The following is a 21,891-nucleotide window of genomic DNA, read 5'->3' on the forward strand; positions in this document are numbered from 1 at the left end:
ATACACGCTTTTACCAATGCAAATTTATCAGTGTCCATGTGCCGCATGTTTATTTCATAACATGCGCCCACCAGAAACGGATGCTAAAATGTTAGGGCTGGTGGGTGACATTTCATCACACAAACATTTATGTATTATATAAAAACAAAGAAATGTAAAGATGGTTCCATAGGGAGCAGAAATTGCATATTTCAAGCTCCCCCCACCCCCCCTCCAGCCCCCTCCTGCAGGCTTCAATTTTTCATAATGGAGTTCCACTGTATAGCGGCATTAAACGATGCTCCAGGGTGGTATTCACGCCTCATTCGAACCCGATCACGTAGAGTGGATAGAGGGTTGGCACTGCGTGATAATTAGATAGAAAGCAAGGGGAAAGAAACACGGAAAAGAAAAGAAAAATAGCAATGAAAAAAAGAAAAGAAAAAAGACTGCATTGCAGCACACAACGGGAAACAGACAAATAGGAACTGATAGAAAATGGCTGGATAGATGCCGGACGAACGGGTGGGTGGGTGGGACAGCTCTCTCTCTCTCTCTCTCTCTCTCTCTGGGGAAAAAGAGGGGAAAAAATTGGCAAAGTCAGAAACGGGGATTCCCAACAGAGAATTCTGTCCACAGGTTCGAATTTGAAATAGAAAACAGTAATACAAATTAAATGGGCATACTGAGTGTATAATAGTTCAGTCTACTATCAGGCCTACTGTGCTTGTACACAAAAACGTCAAACTCGCAAAGTTAGAAACACTATGACACTCTTTTTTAAATGTCAGAACAAAGCAGTATGAAGCCACCAATCCCAAAGACAAACCGTCAGTCTCACCTAATTAGACCCAATAAAACGGAATATGGAACGAAACTGATGGCAGAAATAGGGTCAAGCTGACCTCTTTCGAAAAGGGTGAACGAGATAGTTGCAGCATCATTGATTGCAGTCCACGAAATCAGAGAAAAGAAGAAAAAACCCAGGAAGTTCCTAATCCCAGCTGATACCCCTGATCAGCCAGATCATAATACATAAACCCCTCTTTTTCAATCAGAGGGAGACAGGGATAGTTGGCGACAGAGTGGGACAGAAAGGGTTCTTAAACTACTGATCGATGAAACCGTTCAGACTTTAAAAACGGTATTTGTCTGTTATTTTAGTGGTCATCCATTCGCGAGCTATTCTTCACTGTATATGTTGCTGATCAAATCTCAATCAAAATCTGGACCAATATTGTTCTGACTGCATTTGTAAAATTGCAACACATTTGAACTGCAGAATAGGCCCAACGAACTGATTGACAACTCTATAATCAAACCTATTTGGGACCCAATCTGTACACTGCGGACATTTTGCAGCTGAACATGCAATGCCCAGATCTCACTAGGAACCGATTGACGGATCAGCATATCAAATTACCATTTCGCCCCCTAACTGTCAGACCTCGCTTCATATCAGTTCTGCTTGCTGGGAGGTCTCTTTCACAGCCATCAATACCCAAGCGCAGAGTGCCCCGTGTATTGCGCAAACGCAGCCGACAAGTGGCACGCACGTGCGCCATTCACGCCATCAATCACTCCACCTCCCTGCTCTCCATGCTGACGACTCCTGCCATTTCCCAAGTACTGACTAAGAGGCGATGAAGAGAGATGATACTGCGGTCCGAACCAGGTTTGCCCAGGGGGTTCTCATACGATATAGAATGTATATGTCGATCTGTTTATATTGTATGTACAGGCCCACATTCACGTTGGTTGTTTTTTTCGGGTGTTTTGTGTGTGTGTGTGTGTGTGTGTGTGTGTGTGTGTGTGTGTGTGTGTGTGTTTGTTTTGGGGTGGGTTTTTTGTTGTTTTTCTTTTTTGGGGGGTTGGACGGGGTTGTGTTGTGTTGTTTTTGTTTGTTTTGTTTTTGTTTTTTGTTGTTGTTTTTTTGTTTTTTCGGTTTCATGTATTTGCTTTTGATACCAGTTTAACATGGTGTTCATGGGTCAATTACAGGCTAAAATCAACCATGTAGAGGCCCAACAAACTGACTGACAACTCTAACCGAATCAAATCTACTTTGGCTTAAAAAAGATTCAATCTGTACGTATTCATACATGCATAAATATATTGCAGACAAATTTTCCGGATGCATGCCAAACCAAAACCTCACCAGAAACTGGAAAACCTCTCTAACGATAGTGTCAAAACTCCATTCATTTTTTGCCCCATCAGTGTCCAGCCTGGAGTATATTGCAATACATTTTACGCTGCACACGCAGAGCCCGGGTCTCACCAGCAACCGACTGACGGATCTGTACGTCAAAGCCATTTTGTCACCAAAAGCGTCCAGACTTCGTTTCAGCTCTGGTCTGGAGAGGCCTTTCTCATGGCTATCGGTATCAATGCACACGCGTCCCAGTCGGTACATTACCGAAAAATGCCACCCAGAAGTGGTAAGCACGTGCGCAAGTCACAGTATCAATCAATCCATCTCTCTGGTCTCAAGAGATGACGACAGCCCCTGTTTCCCCCCACAGACCAAGGGACAATGAAGAGAGGAGAGAATATAATACAGCAGTCCCAGCCAAATTTCCCCAAGGGGTTTTCGTCTCGGTGGACCTGTTCATGGTCTGAGGGTAAGCGCAGATTTCTGCCGTGTAATGTGTAGGAACACCAGTGCAATGTTCTGAGAAGGTAGAACTTCGACCATGGGCAAAATCTTAAACTTCTGTTGATTCTGCACGCGTGTGTCACTGTGTGTGTGTGTGTGTGTGTGTGTGGTCAGTTTCAGTTTCTCAAGGAGGCGTGGCTGCGTTCGGACGAATCCATATATATACGCCACACCACATATGCAGGGTAGATGCCTGACAGTAGCCCAGGTGGCAGAATGGTTAAGACGCTTACTAATCTGCCAATACAGTGTCCGCGAGGGTTTGGATTCGAATCCAGCTCTCGCCCTTTCTCTTTCGTTTGACTGGAAAATAAAACTGAGCGTGTAGTCATTCGGATGAGAATAAACCGAGGTCTCGTGTGCAGCACGCACATGTACATATACATAAATACATATTTCTTCTTCTTTTTCTTCTTCTTTTTCCTCTTCTCCTTCTTCTTCGTTCGTGGGCTGTAACTCCCACGTTCACTCGTTTGTAAACGAGTGGGCTTTTACGTGTATGACCGTTTTTATCCCGCCAAGTAGACACACACACACACACACAACACACACACACACACACACACACACACACAGAGGCACACACACACACACACACACACACACACACACACACACACACACACACACACACACACACACACACACAAGGGGAGAATGAAAGCTAAAATTTTTCTTTGTTGATTCTTAAGATAACAAAATCATTTTCACGTCCAACAATGAAACACTATCCAAGCGTGCAAGCTGTGCACACGGCCACATGCGAGTAAAATGTTGGGGGGGGGGGGGGGGCAGGGGGAGGGGCAGGGAGGTGAGGGGGGGGTGCACGCGTTTGAATGAGAACAATACGTATATTATGTTACAGCAGGAAACTCGACACAGGCCAAACACGAGTAGCAGGAAATATGACAAAGACCAAACATCAGTCACCCACAATTAAAAAAAATGAGTTCCTGGCGAACGTCCGTTTGCGTCTATAATTAAATCATTGACTGCAACAGAATCGAAACTGAGGAACAGGTTTCGGATCCGGCTCAGTGAAAGTTTAAAGAGTTGCTTGTCACATCCACACGACGCAGAATTTATACAGAAAATATATACGAGTAACCAGCCGCCGTGGCGAAGTGGCTAGCGTCACGGACTGACGGCTGGGAGGACGAGGGTTCGAATCCCAGCGGAGGTGGGTTTTTCGGCCCATGGTCAGCTCCTGCCCAGAGTTGAGTGTGCTATGGGCTTAAATGGGGAGACTGAGACCACACAGTCGAGTGTCATCCACTTCACGGATGTGTCTTTGGGTATGTTGCTCTAATTACCTGACCAACACTACATGTGTCTGTATCTCTCGGGGCTGGTTAACGCCGGGATATCATTATGACAGGAAGCGTACAGTAAAGCCTTGTCATACAGTCCCAAACCAAAATGGACCTCCATAGCAAAATCGTCATCATCATTGTCATCCTCCTCCTCCCTCACTACTGATCATCAATATAAACAAAACAGTCTCAAAGTCTGTGGCCTTTCATGCCCTGCTCTCATGGTGACCTCAGTTTCGATACCCCTCCACTTCCGTGCTTGGGGTGAGTCCTGTCAATGTCTTCAGTGTCGGCAGATTCATGGGGGGGCTGTTGTTTGGGGGACGTGGTGGCGGTCTCCACTCTGGGAGGGGCGCTCACTCAGTCTGGCTCCGCGACTCAGCATTTTTTGTCGTTAGTAGGGGGTTTAGTACGTGGTGTCCTAAGTACGTTAAATCAGAACAGGCACCACTGAACACCACCGAAGTGACTCAGCAGCAGTGCAGGGTCTCCTCTGGTGTGTGGCCTCCTGGCGACCTAATATCGATGGTTCCTTGCGGACTGCCGACGCTGGAACTGACGGACGAACCCGTGTAGGGGCCCGTGTGTGGCCGTGTATGGGGGAATCTAAATGAGCGGCGTGGGAGTAATGCCACTGGAACGGTGCAGATGATGGGGCAGCAAAAAAAAACAAAAAAAAACAACAACAAAAAAAACCGAGTACACACACACACACACACACATATATATATACACACACATACATACATATATATATATATATATATATATATATTATTTATATATATTTAATTTATGGTGTGTGTGTGTATGAAGAGATAAAAAAAAAGTACGGGTGTATACGTTATAACTTATATACAGACACAGTGTTTTTGTTTTTGCTTTGCCTGGGGGTATGTGTGTGAATGTGTGTGTGTGTGTGTGTGTGTGTGTGTGTGTGTGTGTGTGCGCGCGCGCGCCGCGTGTGTATGCTTGTGTCAGTCTGTGTGTGTGTGTCTATGTGTGTTGGTGTGTAACTTTGTCCCACCGACCCGCTGCCCACTCCATCAGTACAACTCATATGACAGGCAGGATAACTCATCGTAGTGCAAAACTGATGGCCAGAGAGAGAGTGAGAGAGAGAGAGAGTGACTCAGACTGGGGCTCAGATGGTTTGTTCAATGAAGACCATATATAATATAATAGCCCCTCATGAACAGGGTGCTATCACAGAATCTTAAACTTTCACGAAAGCAGCACAGCTTCGTCCATAACGAACTGCCACCAAAACTGAGACCTGTACAAGTGGAAAGAGAGAGAGATAGGGGGCCCATGGGGGGCGTGAGGGGGGGGGGGGAGCGACGGATAAGAGAGACATAGCGAGAGACAGACAGGCAAACAGAAACACAGAGAGAGAGAGAGAGAGAGAGAGAGAGACTCGGGTTCTTTTTACACTACGCCATGTCTATCTCAGTATCTGGGGCTCAATGCAGCCCAGCACCTCATAACAGGAGGGGGGCAAGAGGGAGAGAGGGGCGGAAACAAAGACCTTTGTCCCCAAGACGTGAACCAGATACAGCACACTCTCACGTGCATACCAGGGGAGGATGGAATGAGGGGTGGGGGGTGCTTGGGTGAGGGTCACATACCGTTTTAGAACAAAAGTGGGGTCGTCTCGCGCGCGCTTGGAGACAGACCCCCCGAGCATTCTTTCTGTATCGGAGTGTGTGTTGTGTGTGTGTGTTGTGTGTGTGTGTGTGTGTGTGTGTGTGTGTGTGTGTCTGTGTGTGTGTGTGTGTGTGTGTGTGTGTGTGTGTGTGTGTGTGTGTGTGCGAGGGAGAAAGCAGTGGACTGTTCATTCATACAACGTATTACAACCAAGAAATAAGTCGTGTGTGTGTGTGTGTGTGTGTAATTATACATATATTCATATTACATTGATGTACCAGTTTAAAAGAAACTTTGGAAATGATCGAAAGAATTGTGGGAAGTAGAACAAGCATTCAGTCATATGGTTTTCGTTTGGAAGTTTACATCCACCCCTCAGGGCAAAATCAAAAGCCAATCAAAATAATAATAAAATGACAGACGGATAGAAAGAGACAGAGATTCATAGGCATAGACAGATAGATAGATAGATAGACAGACTGACTGATTGATTGATCAGTTGATTGATGGGTTGTTTGATTGATTAATAAGACAAATGGAGTTTGCGATGTTAACAAAGTTGTCTTTTCGTGAATTCTATCTGTTGTAAGTTTCAACGCTCGCTTAATGTTTTTTTTCGCAAAGGATGAAACATTTTCCCTTATGAAACAACAGGGCAAGAAACTAGTCGCTTTATCGGTGTCTGGTACATGAGCTGGAGACATGGAAAAAAATAATCAGCTCAAAAGGAAAAAGAAAAAAAAAGCCGGAAGACATTCCCTAAACCCAACCCGCTTCTCATAACCCGAACGTGAACGAGTCAACTCGATGGACTTATTTTTGATCGAGACTACTTGTAAACTGTATATATATTATGTTATCAGATATGCTGACATGCATTTCACGAGTTAGAACCCGGAAGGGCAAAAACAAACTAAAATTGAACTACGAGAAAAAAAAACCAAAAAAAAAACAAAAAAACCCGAAGCATTGCTGATCAAGCCTAAAGGATCGTCTTTCAAAGACATAGTGCCCACTGCTATCCATGTAGGTCAGACCGACATTCCCTTTCCACATCACGAAAAAAAAAAAAAAAAAAAAAAAAAGAAGAAGAAAAAAAAGGTGTCTCTATCTCAAGTGGTATGTCCATGAATAAGCATGTGTCTAATGTCTCATTTTAAGTCAGCATACAGATAACTCCGCCATATTGTTTTCATTTGTCACTTCCAGTCTGTTGATACAACCAAAACTCTCATTTGTGCTTTGTCTTCTCAAAACTTGATTATCGTATTTCTCTGCTTGCTGGTTCTCCACAGTACATTATTCGTGATCTCCAGGAAGTCCACAGTTCAGCTGACCGTCTTGTAGTGAAACGCCCTAAGTGTGACCATATTCCGTTATTATTCGGCCTCTTCTGAAACAACTGCACTGGTCGCCAATACAGTCGGAGATTGAATATAAACTCTCATCACATTGCTTCACACTTTCTCTGGTTTTTGTTTGTTTTGTTGGGGTTTTTTTGTTTTTGTTTTTTGTTGTTTTTTTTGTTTGTTTTTTGGTTTGGTTTTTTTGTTGTTGTTGTTATTGTTGTTGTTGTTTTTTGGGGGGGTATCTTTTTTTGTGCGCATAGAGTTGACTTCATCAAGATTTTGCGCCTTATAAATAGTAGTAGTAGTAGTAGTAGTAGTAGTAGTAGTAGTAGTTTGGGTTGTTGTTTTTTTTTAATGTGTTTATCCTTTTTTTTTTTTAATTCTTTTTTACTTTTTTTTCCCTCAAGGCCTGACTAAGCGCGTTGGGTTACGCTGCTGGTCAGGCATCTGCTTGGCAGATGTGGTGTAACGTATATGGATTTGACCGAACGCAGTGACGCCTCTTTGAGCTACTGAAACTGATACTTTCTCTGTTTCTTCACAAACCTTCATCATCTCCTCATTATTTACATCCCAGCAAGACAGCTACATTCATCACCAGAAAGGTAAGTCGCATTCTCCAAATTCCCTCAGTTATGACCAAGTCCTTCCACTGTTAAAGGCTTGAATGAATGCTATAGTTTGCTCACTTAGCCGGGCCAACCTGTATATTTTGATGGATGTTACATCATTTGAACTGTTGTGTTGTGAAGCGCTTGGAGGAAAAATCATCCGATTAGGCGCTGAATTAAATAAACCTATCATCATCATCATTATCATTATTATTATCATTATTATCATCATCGTTATTGTTGTTGTTGTTAGTAGTAGTAGTAGTATTGTATTATGTCCATGTGCATCATGAATCTAAATAATTATGACTATGTATATAACGAATCTGAACCCAAAGCTCATCCATGGGGGCCAAAATGAGAGGGGGTCATTCTGCCCTGGGTGTGTTTCACTTTCACCAGATCGAGAAGCAAGTCACCTCATTACTGATCACAAAGACGACAGTGACTCCACTTAAGCAAAGGTCAGACCGGAAAGGGTTACCATGAAAGTACAGTCGGCGTTCGGTTCAAGAGTCGAGACCCTGGCACTGAGCAGCGTGACCGAAAGGAGCGAAAGGAAGGGCGTCAAACTCAACAACTGTCTCCTTTCTGAGCTCCCATCCCCCACCCTAAGTTCCGCGAGCGCGCGCGCGCACACACACACACACACACACACACACACGAGAGAGAGAGAGAGAGAGAGAGAACGCTTTGGGTTGCGTAAATTACCAAACTATGTAAAATTACAAATCAAATCCACGAGAGTAGTTCACATGCAGCCTTATCTCTGCAAAGCAAACCAAATACAGAAGAAATAAAATCACTATAATTGTCTGACATACTTTTTTTTTTTTTTTTTGTTTATTTAACATGTAACCTTTTAATTTTATGCACACAGTTTTTGTCTGTTATATCCCACCCACCCACCCCCCTCAACCCGCCCCTCCCCGACATTTCAGAATGGCCTGGGGACTACGCTGATTTGAATAAGTCTGTTGATCGTGCTTGTGTTAGTTCTGTGTTTTCTGTTGTCCCGTATGATAATATACTTATTAACATATAGGCCTAGACACTTACCCTATAATAAGCCTCCAGTAAAAGAACGTAAAACAGAAGCCTCCTTCTCATGTAGATCTACGCACAAATCACTGATTCGAACCCTTCAAAATTTCTTATTATCTTTGCTTCTCAGACGACAGTCATCCGTTTATCAATCTCAGATCTATCCAACACACACACACACACACACACACACACACACACAAACAAACAAACAAACAACACTACACTACACACACACACACACACACACACACACACACACTCATTTCTGTGAAAGACCTGATTTCCATGGACTACCAGAACAGAATGCCTATCAGGAAATCCGGAAAAATCGGGAACTGAATAGCTGGGAGGACGCGGATGGAGTGTGGAGAGAATACATACATGTCTGAAAGCCCCTTTTATCGACTGTCTTGGCCTCAATTACGTATTCAGCCAAGAAGATATTCTGCTCACCAGACGGCAGCAGATGTCACACTGAAGCGCAACGATTCACGAAAGACAAGACATCTATCAAAAGACGATTAATTCTACATGGTCCCAACAACTAGGAAAAGAAAGAAAGAAAAATAAATACTGCGGGCCCTACGCTCGATGACTGGCTTCTCCGCGAAGAGTTCATTCTCATTCAAATTAATGCAGCCATTGGTTCCCAGAGGATGTAGCCTATAGATCTGGTTTGTAGATCTGTTTTCATCCTGGGCAAGATTCAACTTTGCCGACACCACACACACACACGCACACACACACATATACAAACACACACACACACGCACGCATACGCACACACACACACACACAAAATGTGCGTAAAACAAAAGAGAGTGAGTGCTGGTTTGATTTCCATTTACATGTGTGTGTGTGTGTGTGTGTGTGTGTGTGTGTGTGTGAGAAGATAAATATAGATATGATTATCATATATATATATATCTATATATATATATATATATATGTTATGTGTATATATGACATTTTATACACACACACAGATGTGTGTCTGTGTGTGTGTGTGTGTGTGTGTGTGTGTGTGTGTGGGGTGTGTGTGTGTGTGTGTGTGTGTGTGTGTGTTACACGTTGTCATTATCATCATCAGAAGTAGTTGCAGTAGTAATGGTGGTAGTAAACTTGGACGACGACGAAACAGTTCCTTATACACCTTGATCTGAACAAGCAAGTCTTCACTGACTTAACTCCACCAAAAATCGACCGGACTCGGTCGTTGACCCCAGTGCAAAAATCGGAGGAAAAAAGAGATGTTATAAAATCACCCTGATAACCGAGCATTCAGTTCTGCTTCAGACAGAAACTTAGGCAGTTCTTCTCACCCACCCACCTTTAGTTCTTTCACTGCTCATACCGACCCGTTATGTTTCACGCAGATTGAAAGAAAGAAAGGAGCTGCTGCTCTTATGGTTGTGTTGACGGTGGGATGGGCGTCTGCAAGCCTCTGTTCGCTGATTTACGCCGTGTCTCGAAACACAATGCTGGGCATCAGTAGAAACAATGCATGACGCGACAGGAATGCGTGACGCTTGTCCACTCACGGTGTCGTACAGTCATGGGGCTCTCCCCCAGTCATCGGCCACACCTGAGTTTCCACTGGGGTCGCAAACACGCACCGTAACACGCTCAGGTGTGCTTACAACAACACGGCACATTTGCACCTGGCACCACCCCCATCCCCACCACCTCCACCGTCCCAGTTACGCTTGGCGTCGACACACAGCAAGGGCACTAACTTGTGTGCCACAGATGTGTCACGGTGTAGACGTTGTATTTACCGAATGGAAATCAAGACCTGCGTTGTGTTTCTGAGACAATTACAGAGAGTTTCTGTTGAGCACATCTGGACTGTGTCAAGCCGTTCTACAATGTGCATAAACAATCAACGTTAGGTGTTCAACCCATCAGATCTATCCCATACCAGTCGAACTTTTTGCACAACTGAAACTCGGGGACGAAAGTCAACTGTCGAGAATCGGGACACACCGTCACACGCACGCGCGGTCCTCCGAACACGGAACACACCTGTTCACAGTCACACGACTTGCAAGCAAACACGTTGTCTCAAACACGTCTTAATGAACACAACTCACCTTTTCAAAAAATCTGCACTTGGGCGTGGAGTCTAATAATCAGCCTGTGTTGCGACAAACTCCACGGTTCATGTGTTAATCGGGTAGAGAACAACACTGACACTTCCGCCACTGTATAACCTGCCTTGCGACGAGGCTGCGGGCGGCTCTGACGACGACAGGTCGAGTCGACGATCTCACTGCCCGGCCTTTCTGCGCGCGTTCTCTGCGTTGGCGGAGTAGAGTTGGCTGACTGGCGGAGTAGAGACACGCGTTTGTGTAACCGTGGTTGTTTTTTTTTTTTTGTTTGTTTTTTTTTTCACCCCTGCCGTTGTTGTTAACCGGTTTTTCGGTCTTAAAATAGGAAGCTTTTTTATTTTATTTTTTTTTAGTGTGTGTAGGAAAAGACTGAGTTGTTCAATTCCAAGAGTAGAGCGACGAGTTTAGATCAGGGGTCCGCTTTGCAGTGGAAAGTCCCGATCAACTGCGCTGCCTTCAAGTGCTTGTGCGTTACACTGATCAAGTTATAAGTAATCAAGTAATCGGCTGGAGTCAGTAACATATTACTTTATCGGACTGAAGATAGTAACTTAGTTACCACATCTCTCTCTCTCTCTCTCTCTCTCTCTCTCTCTCTTCTCTCTCTCCATCTACCGATTGATCTATTTTTCTCTGTTTCTGTGTCCAAAGACATTACTGAGCCCACGCTTGAGCTGCTAAATGCCATCGACGTAACTATAGCTGTACATATGAACCCTGCTGTGCGCACTGGTTAACACTCTCCCAAATCCATCCATATTCAGTGTGAAATGGAGTGGAAGGAGTAGATAAAAAAAAAAAATGTGCCGCTGCAGCCCAAGAATCGATCTCGACTCTCGCTCTTCCTGAGTGGGCACTCAAACGACGTATCTGTGGTAGCTAGAAAGGCGATCATACCATGTAGCAATAAAAGACAAGCGCTGGTACCATGTAGCTATAATAGCTATCCAGGCGCTCATATCACGTAGCTATTATACATGCATAACCATGTCCGTAATTTATGTAATATTGAAAACTTCCAGCTGAGAAAACTCTGCACCATTTGATCATATCTGGCTGTTGAAGCAACCACTCCGATTGGCTGTTCCTTGAGCCTGGGTATTCGCTGGTTTGCCCTCTCATTTCAGTAACTAGTACCACGCCTCCAGATAATCTTGAATAATGCTGCCAGAGTCATTCTCAACAAGATAAATAAAGGACCATGTTGCCTCTCTCTTGCGTCGACGTTATTGTTTACCCATCCAAAACAGAATTCAGTACATAACTGGCATATTGGCTTATCACAATTTCGATGGTTTTCTTCCATCGTACCTACCTTAACATTTATAACACCCCTTCCCGTTCTCTCAGGTCTTATGGGTCTTATGGATCCATCGGTTCCACAAAATATCTTCAAAAACATTTGGTCAAAGGGCTTTTAAGTATCAAGCACCTTCTGTCTGGAATTCTCTTCCTCTGGATCTCTGTCACTCACCAAACTCTGTCCTCTTTCAACGCGAAACTAAAAACCGACCTATTCAAAATGGTATTCCGATGTGACGAAACATAGTCGTTTGTCCATTGTCACCTCCCACCTTCTGCACTCCCCCTTGTGCGCCCACTGATGATGGCACCAACTGGCCAAGGTACTTTAATAGCTTGACTGTTGTTTCCAGTCCATCAATATCATCAGCGCATCGGTGATTTGTGATGGTACAACCTCCGAAGTTAATAGTGCCAGAGTGTCCTTCCAAGGCATCAGTCATTTGATTTGATTTGACATGGATACTTAGGTATATGTACCGCCTTTCCTCAGTTGGAGACCAAGCTCTGAGCGCTTTACAAACTAGGGGTCATTTGCACAACAGACTGCCTACCTGGGTAGTGCCGACTGACGGCTGCCATTAGGTGCTCATCATTCGTTTCCTGTGTCATTCAATCAGATTTCAGGCATGCACACATACACACTCAGACAGATATGTCATGACACATTCCAGGGAGATGTTGAAGAGTGTATATATATGGAAGACAGCCTCAACGCACTCCAACTGACGAGTGGAGCCAGTCGCCGATAGTCCGTCGTCTGTAACTACAATAGGAACCCAACAGGTAGCCTACTCATGCTCGTAGCGACAATAGCCATGGTCAGCGCTCAGCGGACAAATAACACGCAGCCTTACGATTAATAGCGAAACTGGCACTCTTGCCATGAAGTTGTATAAAGTAAAGCGGGCACTCATATACTGGAACAGCCAGATGCGCATGCCACGCTAAATGATAATAATAATAATATTTTATTTTTATGTAGCGTTATAATACAAGCATAAGCAAGCTCTAAGCGCTTTACAATCCAGTGCTTAAAGTGAAACAAGAAAGTATATAAAAAGTAATAGAAAAATAAAACAGAATCATTAATATTATAAAAACACAATTCATAAAACTCACAAAGTAACGTACTCTCAATACTATAACTGTTACATTCCAACACTCACACAAACACAGACACACATGATTAAACAGCTGAGATAACAGCAATTTTCACTTGAAATACATACATGTAAAAATGAGCATAATTGTAATTTGCATGCCACAGATTTTTTAAAAATTGTAAAATAAAGTTTTGGATAGAAAAGGTACACTGGGTAAAATTCGACAGTCATTCTCCCTTTCGAACCACACCACCAGCATCCATCTACCCACCCCTATTTTCTCTACTCACCCATCACACACACTCACATTGCCATGGGCCTGGGACAACAGCACTATTTGAGTTATGACAAGTATTTTTTAAAGAGACAAGTTTTAAGATTTGCTTTAAAGGTAGATAGAGGAGTTGTTTGTCTGAGAGCAATAGGCAGAGAATTCCAAGTTGGGCCGAAGACGGAAAATGACCTCTTTCCACACTAGGAGTTAATAAAGTATCGAGGAACAGTTAGCTGGGAGGAATCAAGAGATCTCAATGTTCTGTTTGGAAATTACGCGTTAACAAGCTCAGAAAGATATGAGGGTGTGGTATCACAATTCAGGCACTGAAAGCATAGGCGGGCAACTTTATGTTCAATTCTGGCTTGAACAGGCAACCAATGAAGTGTCCGCAGGAGATCAGTAGCACTCTCTCTCCTCGACTTTTTAAGGACGTGTGGAGCTGCACTTATCTATATTTTCTGGAGCTTGTAGAATTTATCATTGGGAAGGCCAGCTAAGAGAGAATTGCAATAATCTCGGCGGGATAAAATGAAGGCAACAGCAAGTTTGTTGGCAGCATCAACAGACAGGTAGGGGCGGATTTTACTATTCTTACGAAGCTGAAAGTAAAGAACTTTACACAGGTGTTTCACATGAGTTTCCATCATGAGGGATGAATCCAGGTAAAAACCAAGATTGCGGACATAACTAGAGAAAGAAATTTCTATGCCAGAACAAATGATAGACGCATTATTTATGTGCTTGAGCTTTTTTTTTATTTTTTTTTTTTTTTTTATTACCAGTCAACATGAGTTCTGTTTTGTCATCATTCATTTTTAGTTTATTTTGTTTCATCCACTTTGCTACATTTTCTATACCAGTTTTAAATTTAGAAGCTAAACATGGAATTTCAGAGGGAATAGTAGAATCATGCAGCTGAGAATCGTCAGCGGACAGATGGTTGTGAGATACATACTGTTGGATGATCAAACTTAGACGTCGTGTGTACATTGTAAAGAGTACTGGTCCCAGGATGGAACATTGTGGTACCCCATATCTGAGCACAGACGGAACAGACTGGTTTCCATTTACAAGGATAGAGTGTGTGCGACCTGATAAGTAGGAATGAAACCATTTCAGAACAGTACCATTGAGTCCGAACACAGCACACAACCTTCTGACTATATGTCATGGTCTGTCGTGTCAAATGCTACAGAAAGGTCCAGCAGTGACAGAATGGATACTTTGCCTGCATCAGATGTTAGCAACAGGTCATTGACCACACGTAATAAGGCCGTTTCTGTGCTGTGTCCATTTCTGTACGATGACTGAAGTGGCTCCAGGGGGTTGTGGATCTCAAGATGTTTCATAAGCTGTCCAAGCACAATACGTTCTAAGACTTCAGACAGAAATGGGAGGTTTGATATTGGTCTATAGTTTTTCATGTTTTCGGGATCAAGACTAGCTTTTTTCAAAAGGGGACACACCAAGGCATGCTTGAAGGACTGTGGGACAACACCTATGGTCAAGGATATATTCATGATACTGGTTATAGTAGGTAATAATTCTTCTAAACATTGGTAAAATATGGAATGTGGGATAGGATCGAGACTGCATCATTTCTTTGGCATCTTGAGGATGACATCTTTGACCTGTTCCTTGGTAACTGTCTGGAATGTAGTGAACTGTGTTCCATCAAAAGTATCAGATTCGCCAAAATCAGTAGAAGAATCTAAGCTCCTTCAAATCATCTCTATTTTGTAGTGAAATAATCAATAAACGTATCAGCAAGATTTTCAGAAGGTATATTGCTAGGCAGAACAGTTCGGACATCCTTCCCCATCATGTGATTGGCCAATCGAAACAGAACTCTGGAGGAATCAGCGACAGTAATTCTGTCGCACACGTATTTCTTTTTCGCATCGCGGATCATTTGATTTACAACATTGCGTAAATGAGCATAATATATCTGTTTGAAATTTTCCAGACCAAACTTTCGCCATTTTCGCTCAGCGCAGCGACGCTGCTGTTTTGCCATTTTGATTTCAAGAGACATCCAGGGTGCACATAAACGATCAAACACAACGCGCATTGTGAAATGGGCATGCTTATCAAGCAGTTCCTGGAGGGAAGTGTTGTAGAATGTGATCAGGTCACTGGTATACAGACTGGTGGCAAATACTTCTGAAACATCAGCTTTTAAAAGATTAACATTTAAAGATCTGTAATTGCGTGAGTTAACATTTTTCTTTATCTTTACAGGGTTTTTTTTTATTTTTTTATTTTTTTTATCTTAACATCAAATGATATCACAGAGTGGTCAGAGATGAGTTTGTCAACAACAAGAAGATCTGTCTCACTGTTCTCACTGTTTGTTATGACCCAGTCTAATGTATGACCGTGACGGTGGGTGGCAGCCTTAACAAGCTGCTGTAAACAATGGTTTTCAAGTTTTTGTTGTTGTTGTTGTTTTGGGGGGTTTTTTTTTTTAAGAGAAGCAACATTTGCATCAGAAGCTGAATCAAAATGAAAATTGAAATCACCAACAATAAAAATGTTATCACGTGAGATAAAACAATCCAGCAAATCGCAAAATTCATCGATAAACATTTTGTTGGAAAGTTTGTTCTTTTTGTTTGGTGGTGGTCTATAGACTGTGAGGTATGTAACATGCTGGTTCTCGTAGCACAGCCGAGTTTCACACACTTCAAAGGACTTAAAATCAAGGTCTTGAGGAAACTTGTATGCTGCAAGCTAAACTGTCCCTAAGCAAAACAGCAAGTCCACCACCAACACCTGTCTCTCTAGGAACAGATTTCAAAGTAAAACCAGGAAGGGTCACATTAACAATATCACATTCATCACCGGTAGGTCTAAACCATGTCTCAGTTGAAAACACAAGACCATAGTTTCCTTCGATGATCAAGTCACACACTGCATCTGTTTTGTTACTGCACGACTGGGTGTTAAGACACATTATTTTATAAGAATCAGAATGTTCTTGGGCGGAAATAGTGGTGTCGATCTTGATCAGATTAGAAAGGTTACATTTCCGAGAATGACTGAGTGGGGAGAGATGGAGAATGACTGAGTGAGAGAGATGGAGAACGACTGAGTGAGAGAGATGGAGAACGACTGAGTGAGAGAGATGGAGAACGACTGAGTGAGAGAGATGGAGAATGACTGAGTGAGAGGGATGGAGAACGACTGAGTGAGAGGGATGGAGAACGACTGAGTGAGAGGGATGGAGAATGACTGAGTGAGAGAGATGGTGAACGACTGAGTGAGAGAGATGGAGAACGACTGAGTGAGAGAGATGGAGAATGACTGAGTGAGAGAGATGGAGAACGACTGAGTGAGAGAGATGGAGAACGACTGAGTGAGAGAGATGGAGAACGACTGAGTGAGAGGGATGGAGAACGACTGAGTGAGAGAGATGGAGAATGACTGAGTGAGAGAGATGGAGAATGAGAGTGAGAGAGATGGAGAATGACTGAGTGAGAGGGATGGAGAACGACTGAGTGAGAGGGATGGAGAATGACTGAGTGAGAGAGATGGAGAACGACTGAGTGAGAGAGATGGAGAATGACTGAGTGAGAGAGATGGAGAACGACTGAGTGAGAGAGATGGAGAACGACTGAGTGAGAGGGATGGTGAACGACTGAGTGAGAGAGATGGAGAACGACTGAGTGAGAGGGATGGAGAACGACTGAGTGAGAGAGATGGAGAACGACTGAGTGAGAGAGATGGAGAACGACTGAGTGAGAGAGATGGAGAACGACTGAGTGAGAGAGATGAAACAGGTTTTCAGTTACTGTCGGTGGGCGGGATACGGCTGGAAATCCAAACAGAAATCTTCCTGCCCTGCTTTCTACGACCTCCTCTGTAAGGACGCTTCTTCCTAGCAGGCTTCCCGAGACAGGGCAGGCAGCGGGAATGAATCCCTTGTCCCTGCAGGCGCCGGCACAGTGTGGTGCAGAGAGCGCAAGTCCATGACGGCAGGGAGGAAGAAACTGGGGAGGCGCTGGTTGACGTCAGAGAAGATGAACACTGGTTTTGATAATCCATGAGCTGTGTACGAGAGTAAGCCACGGAATAAACACTGTGTTTGTTGGTGTCATGTGGGTGCACTTTTGCTGGATGAGTGCACGGAAACTGACAAAACGACACATTGACACTGGCAGGCCGTGCGGAGAGATCACTCACAATGGTTGGCGATCTTGCCATGACACAGAGAAGAGAGAAGGACCAAAGAAATTCAATCGTATTTCTGTTATCCATGGCCAAAAGTCGAAGAAAAAGATACTACGGTGTTGTCCAGGTCATGGCAGAGAAGTTGACACCATTCACAATAAAAACTTGGTTAATTAAAAGACTAATTAAGTATAAATAAATAAATAAATAGGAACGGTGCGTGCACATCAAGCCTGCTAGGCGAATCGTGACAACTCAATGTCAGCTTAGCTGTTACAGCTAAATGGGCACTCATACCAGGTAATTATAACAGGTAGATAGATGGGCACTCATACCACGAAGCTGCAGTAGCAAAATGGGAACTCGTAACCGCAATGAACCGCTGCACGTATTTGTCCTTTACGCAACATGAATAGAAACATGAGCTGGAGAGAGGATATACTGATAACGTACGAGGAATTATAAACGGAATGTAAGAGGTATTGCCGATTTCGTGGGGGAAGAAATTAAAAGAACTAAACCATGAATATTCCAAAATAGGAAGAAAAAAAAGTTATTCAAATCTCAGAGCGAGATAATTATGTCGCAACTAAGTTTCACCCGCAACTGGTGCATGGACAAACGCGCGTACGACTTATTTCTCTCATTTCGATGTCGGTACATATTTTTCTCTAATATCTTAGCGTGCTTCGCAACTGAAAACATAATATACTTTATCTTCCTTCGATTATTTAGTCTCAGTATCAAACCAGAGTCCTTGACTGTTCTGCATCTAAACTGCTGAAAGGGTGTGTGTGGGGGGGGGGGAGAGAGAGAGAGAGAGAGAGAGAGAGAGAGAGAGAGCTCTGTAACAATAAGCTTTCAAAAGAAAAAAAAAAGAGAAAAAGAGAAAAACGAGGAGGGTCTTCAATACAATATTTGGTTCATCTTGTGAAAAGAGATTGTTTATTCTTCTTGATTAAAAAATATTCAGTCTTGCAACCTATGCCTATCTGTCACTTTATGAATAATGTTTGAGCATTGTGTGGTCAAAGTAAAACGTTGTACATGCTAGTCAAATCAAAAAGTAGATAAATAAAACAAAAAGAAGGTAAAGAAAAGGAACAAGGGAAACATTCAATGGGCACACACACACACACACCACACACACACACACAGTGCGAAATTTGGGCTGGTCACCTTTTTTTTTTCTATCTGAAGTGTGTTTTTTGTTGTGTGTTTTTTACTATCAAAGTGGTTCTTCCTGCAAATTTTGGGGGAGAGGAGGGGAGGGAGAGATCTATGTAAGGGGGACGACCACACTTTCTTGCAATCCCATGATTTCTCTCACTTTGAGAGAAAAATCGTGGGATTGCGAGAAATCGTGGGCTTACAACGGTTTTATGATGGTGTCGCAATGCCTAATGTCAATGTCAATAAGTATTTAGGGATTCTCTTTTCTGAGTTTTGTTGCTGCATGCAAGGAACTATTTAACAAATACACCTACACCAAAAAAAGCTTTGAACGTGTAATGAAAAGTTTAGATATAAATATTAAACAATAATTCATCCGATTTGTTCATTGTCAAATACAAACAATAGTAGGTATATTATATAGATACGAGATTTGGGGACTGGACAATTTTGCTTTTTACATTGTGAATCAGTCCATTTCTAGGCTTCATAGAAATTTTACGAGTAGATAATAACTTATTTGCGAACAATGCGTGACCTAGTTTTAGGGGGGGAATGGCTATCCAATTAATACATGTAAACTCTGCTGTGAATTGTAGGCCCCTATTACAATAGCAGCTTCTGGTTTAACCTGTTGCAAACGGAACATGCCAGAATACTGTACACTTGAAAGCCTAAGTAATTTTATGTGGTTTAGATTGCAAGGGAATGAATAACTGGGTAATGAAGATACATCTTTCTTTCTTTGAATGTGGATTTTATCGTTGTAAGGACTGAAGAGGGTGATGGAAGTGTTAGTTATTATTTTTTGTTTGTTAAGTATGTTTATTGTCAAAGGCTTGTTGGTTGCAGATGGGAAACATAATAGGCCTCTACTTACATTTGTGTCAGTAATAGATTTGATATGTACAGAACTATCTGCACTGTACCAGATTTAAAACATTATCTGCTGCCAGATATAGACAGGCATTTGAAACGTGTAACGACAAGATTTAGATTAGGGAATAATCATCAGAACTGACAGTGCATCATTTTAGATACTGAAGTTTTTTGTGCAAATGATTCAGTTGAAAACGAGGTACATTTTATTCTCTGTTGTCATGCACTAAACTTATATGAGTACTAGAAATATCCCTCTCTATTTAAGTTAAATTTGTAAATGTCGTCAAGCAATATCAATAGTGTACATATTTTTTTCAGTATTCTTGTGTAAGGCATTCAAATTGAGAGAAATTGCTACTTCGTAAAACGGATATAGTTTATGTTTCATTGTCTATATTTATATTTAATTGCTTATTCTTTTTCATTGATTTGGTTATCGTGTTTACGTATACCCCTTCATTTTGGGCTGTTGCCTGATTGTGAATAAACTATTCCAGTTCCAATTCTCTGTCTGTCTCCATAAGTCAATTACCCCGTGGGAATGCCGGGGGTCTTTCAGTATCAAAACAGCATCCCCACCCTCTGGAAATTCTGTGCTGGAAATTTCCTCTTTTCTATCGCTCTCTGTGTTTGTGCTTATTTCATCCTTCACTTTTGTCTCCTTTTTTCTGCCTTCCCAGTCCGTTCTCCTCACTGTTTTTTCGATTTAAGCCTTGACACTTTTTTTTTCTCTCTTTTCCGCAGTCTATGATCTACAATTTGTGCTGTTTTGCTCTGGTGATTAGGTAATGAAATTGTGAACACTGGGATGGGCCCTAGCTGTTCATTCTGCAGTCTTATTTGCCTGTATGGCCTTTATTTGTGTATTTTCTGTTTGGCTTTGAACTATTGTTTTTTCCTTTTTTTAACGATTTTTTGTTGTTGTAATCTGGGGATGATGAATCAAGCGAAATGGCTATAGCGTCTTCAACACGGCCTAATCTTATCAATTTTGCCATTAGGAGATAAATGGTTAGGATGATGTGTCATGAACTATGTTTTGTCGGTTTATCTTATGGGATTTTTTGTTGTTGTTGTTCTTTTGCTTAGTGTTGTTGCTGTTTGTTTTTGTTTTCGTTTTTTTGTTTTTTTTCTGTCTCTGTCTCTGTCTGTCTCTGTCTCTGTCTGCCTCTCTCTCTGTCTCTCTCTCTCTCTCTCTCTCTCTGTGTGTGTGTGTGTGTGTGTGTGTGTGTGTGTGTGACAGTTTTGTGTTGACGCGGTTGAGCATTTGTATGGTGTGACAGTCCTTCTATGGCTCTGTGCGGTCGGCTGGACTGTAAGTAACAATTAACGATATTAACCACAGGTCAATACCTCTGTATCCGCCGATAAATGTGAGTGCCCGTGCATTGCTTAGTGTAAATTTCAGTTTATTTTGACATGTTTCTTTTAATCATTGATGCGCAGTGTGTGTGTGTGTGTGTGTGTGTGTGTGTGTGTGTGTGTGTGTGTGTGTGTGTGTGTGTGTGTGTGTGTGTGTGTGTGTGTGATTCTTCATGATTATTTCAAGTACATGGTCTGTCATAAATCAACAAAAATGTGATTAAACATGAATATGATGGGGTGGCAGGGATATCTCTTCAGCGGCAATCGCTATAGCGGCGGAGTTCTCAGTTCGTTGGTTGGACACGTATCTGGCATTCACACCTGTGAAAATTGGAGTGGGCGTTTTCCTAAGTAGCAAGTCTATCTTCTCCCTGCATACACTTGACTTAATGTCACTTTTCCGTCAGTCAGATGTATACATGTTTTTTGATATATTACTTTATGGTTCACAATTTAATTGCCTCTATACTGAGTGAACTCTATCGTCGATGTTGAGGATGGCAAATCGACCAGTTGTTTTTCAACATATTAAAGTGAAAGACACGTAGAAGGCAAACAATTTGAAACCATTTGCGAGCCGGAGTGACTGTTGATTCTCTCGTCGTGCCCGGTAATCTGCTGAGTCACTGAGTGTGGTTCTTCATGTGGGATTGAAAACCAATTCTTGAAGCACAAGGTCGTCCACAGATGCTGCATGGAATAGAGTCCTGCTAGGATGGGACCCGTTTTCTCCGATTTTTCTTTTCTTGGATGGCGGCGAGATAGCACAATAGTAAGAATGACTGACAATCCGGAACTATAGGATGCCGCGTCTGCCTCAGACAGCTATTGCCAGCTTATTTACTGCTGGCACCTTCGTATCAAGGGTCAGTGTCACCCGACATTGAGTGGCTGCTA

At 42.6% G+C, this 21,891-nt stretch overlaps 1 protein-coding gene across 1 annotated transcript in view; it reads right to left on the bottom strand.

The window, feature by feature from the left end:
* The window catches only part of LOC143293438 (integrin beta pat-3-like), a 53,826-nt gene extending 42,947 nt beyond the window's left edge, over window positions 1-10,879 (bottom strand). Inside the window, exon 1 of the mRNA XM_076604291.1 lies at window positions 10,699-10,879. The gene's annotated coding sequence lies outside the window, so the exon portion shown is untranslated. The remainder of the gene's footprint in view (window positions 1-10,698) is intronic.
* Window positions 10,880-21,891: the final 11,012 nt, after the last annotated feature.

This window comes from Babylonia areolata, chromosome 19 (assembly GCF_041734735.1).
Source record: "Babylonia areolata isolate BAREFJ2019XMU chromosome 19, ASM4173473v1, whole genome shotgun sequence".
Lineage (NCBI taxonomy): Eukaryota > Metazoa > Mollusca > Gastropoda > Neogastropoda > Buccinidae > Babylonia > Babylonia areolata.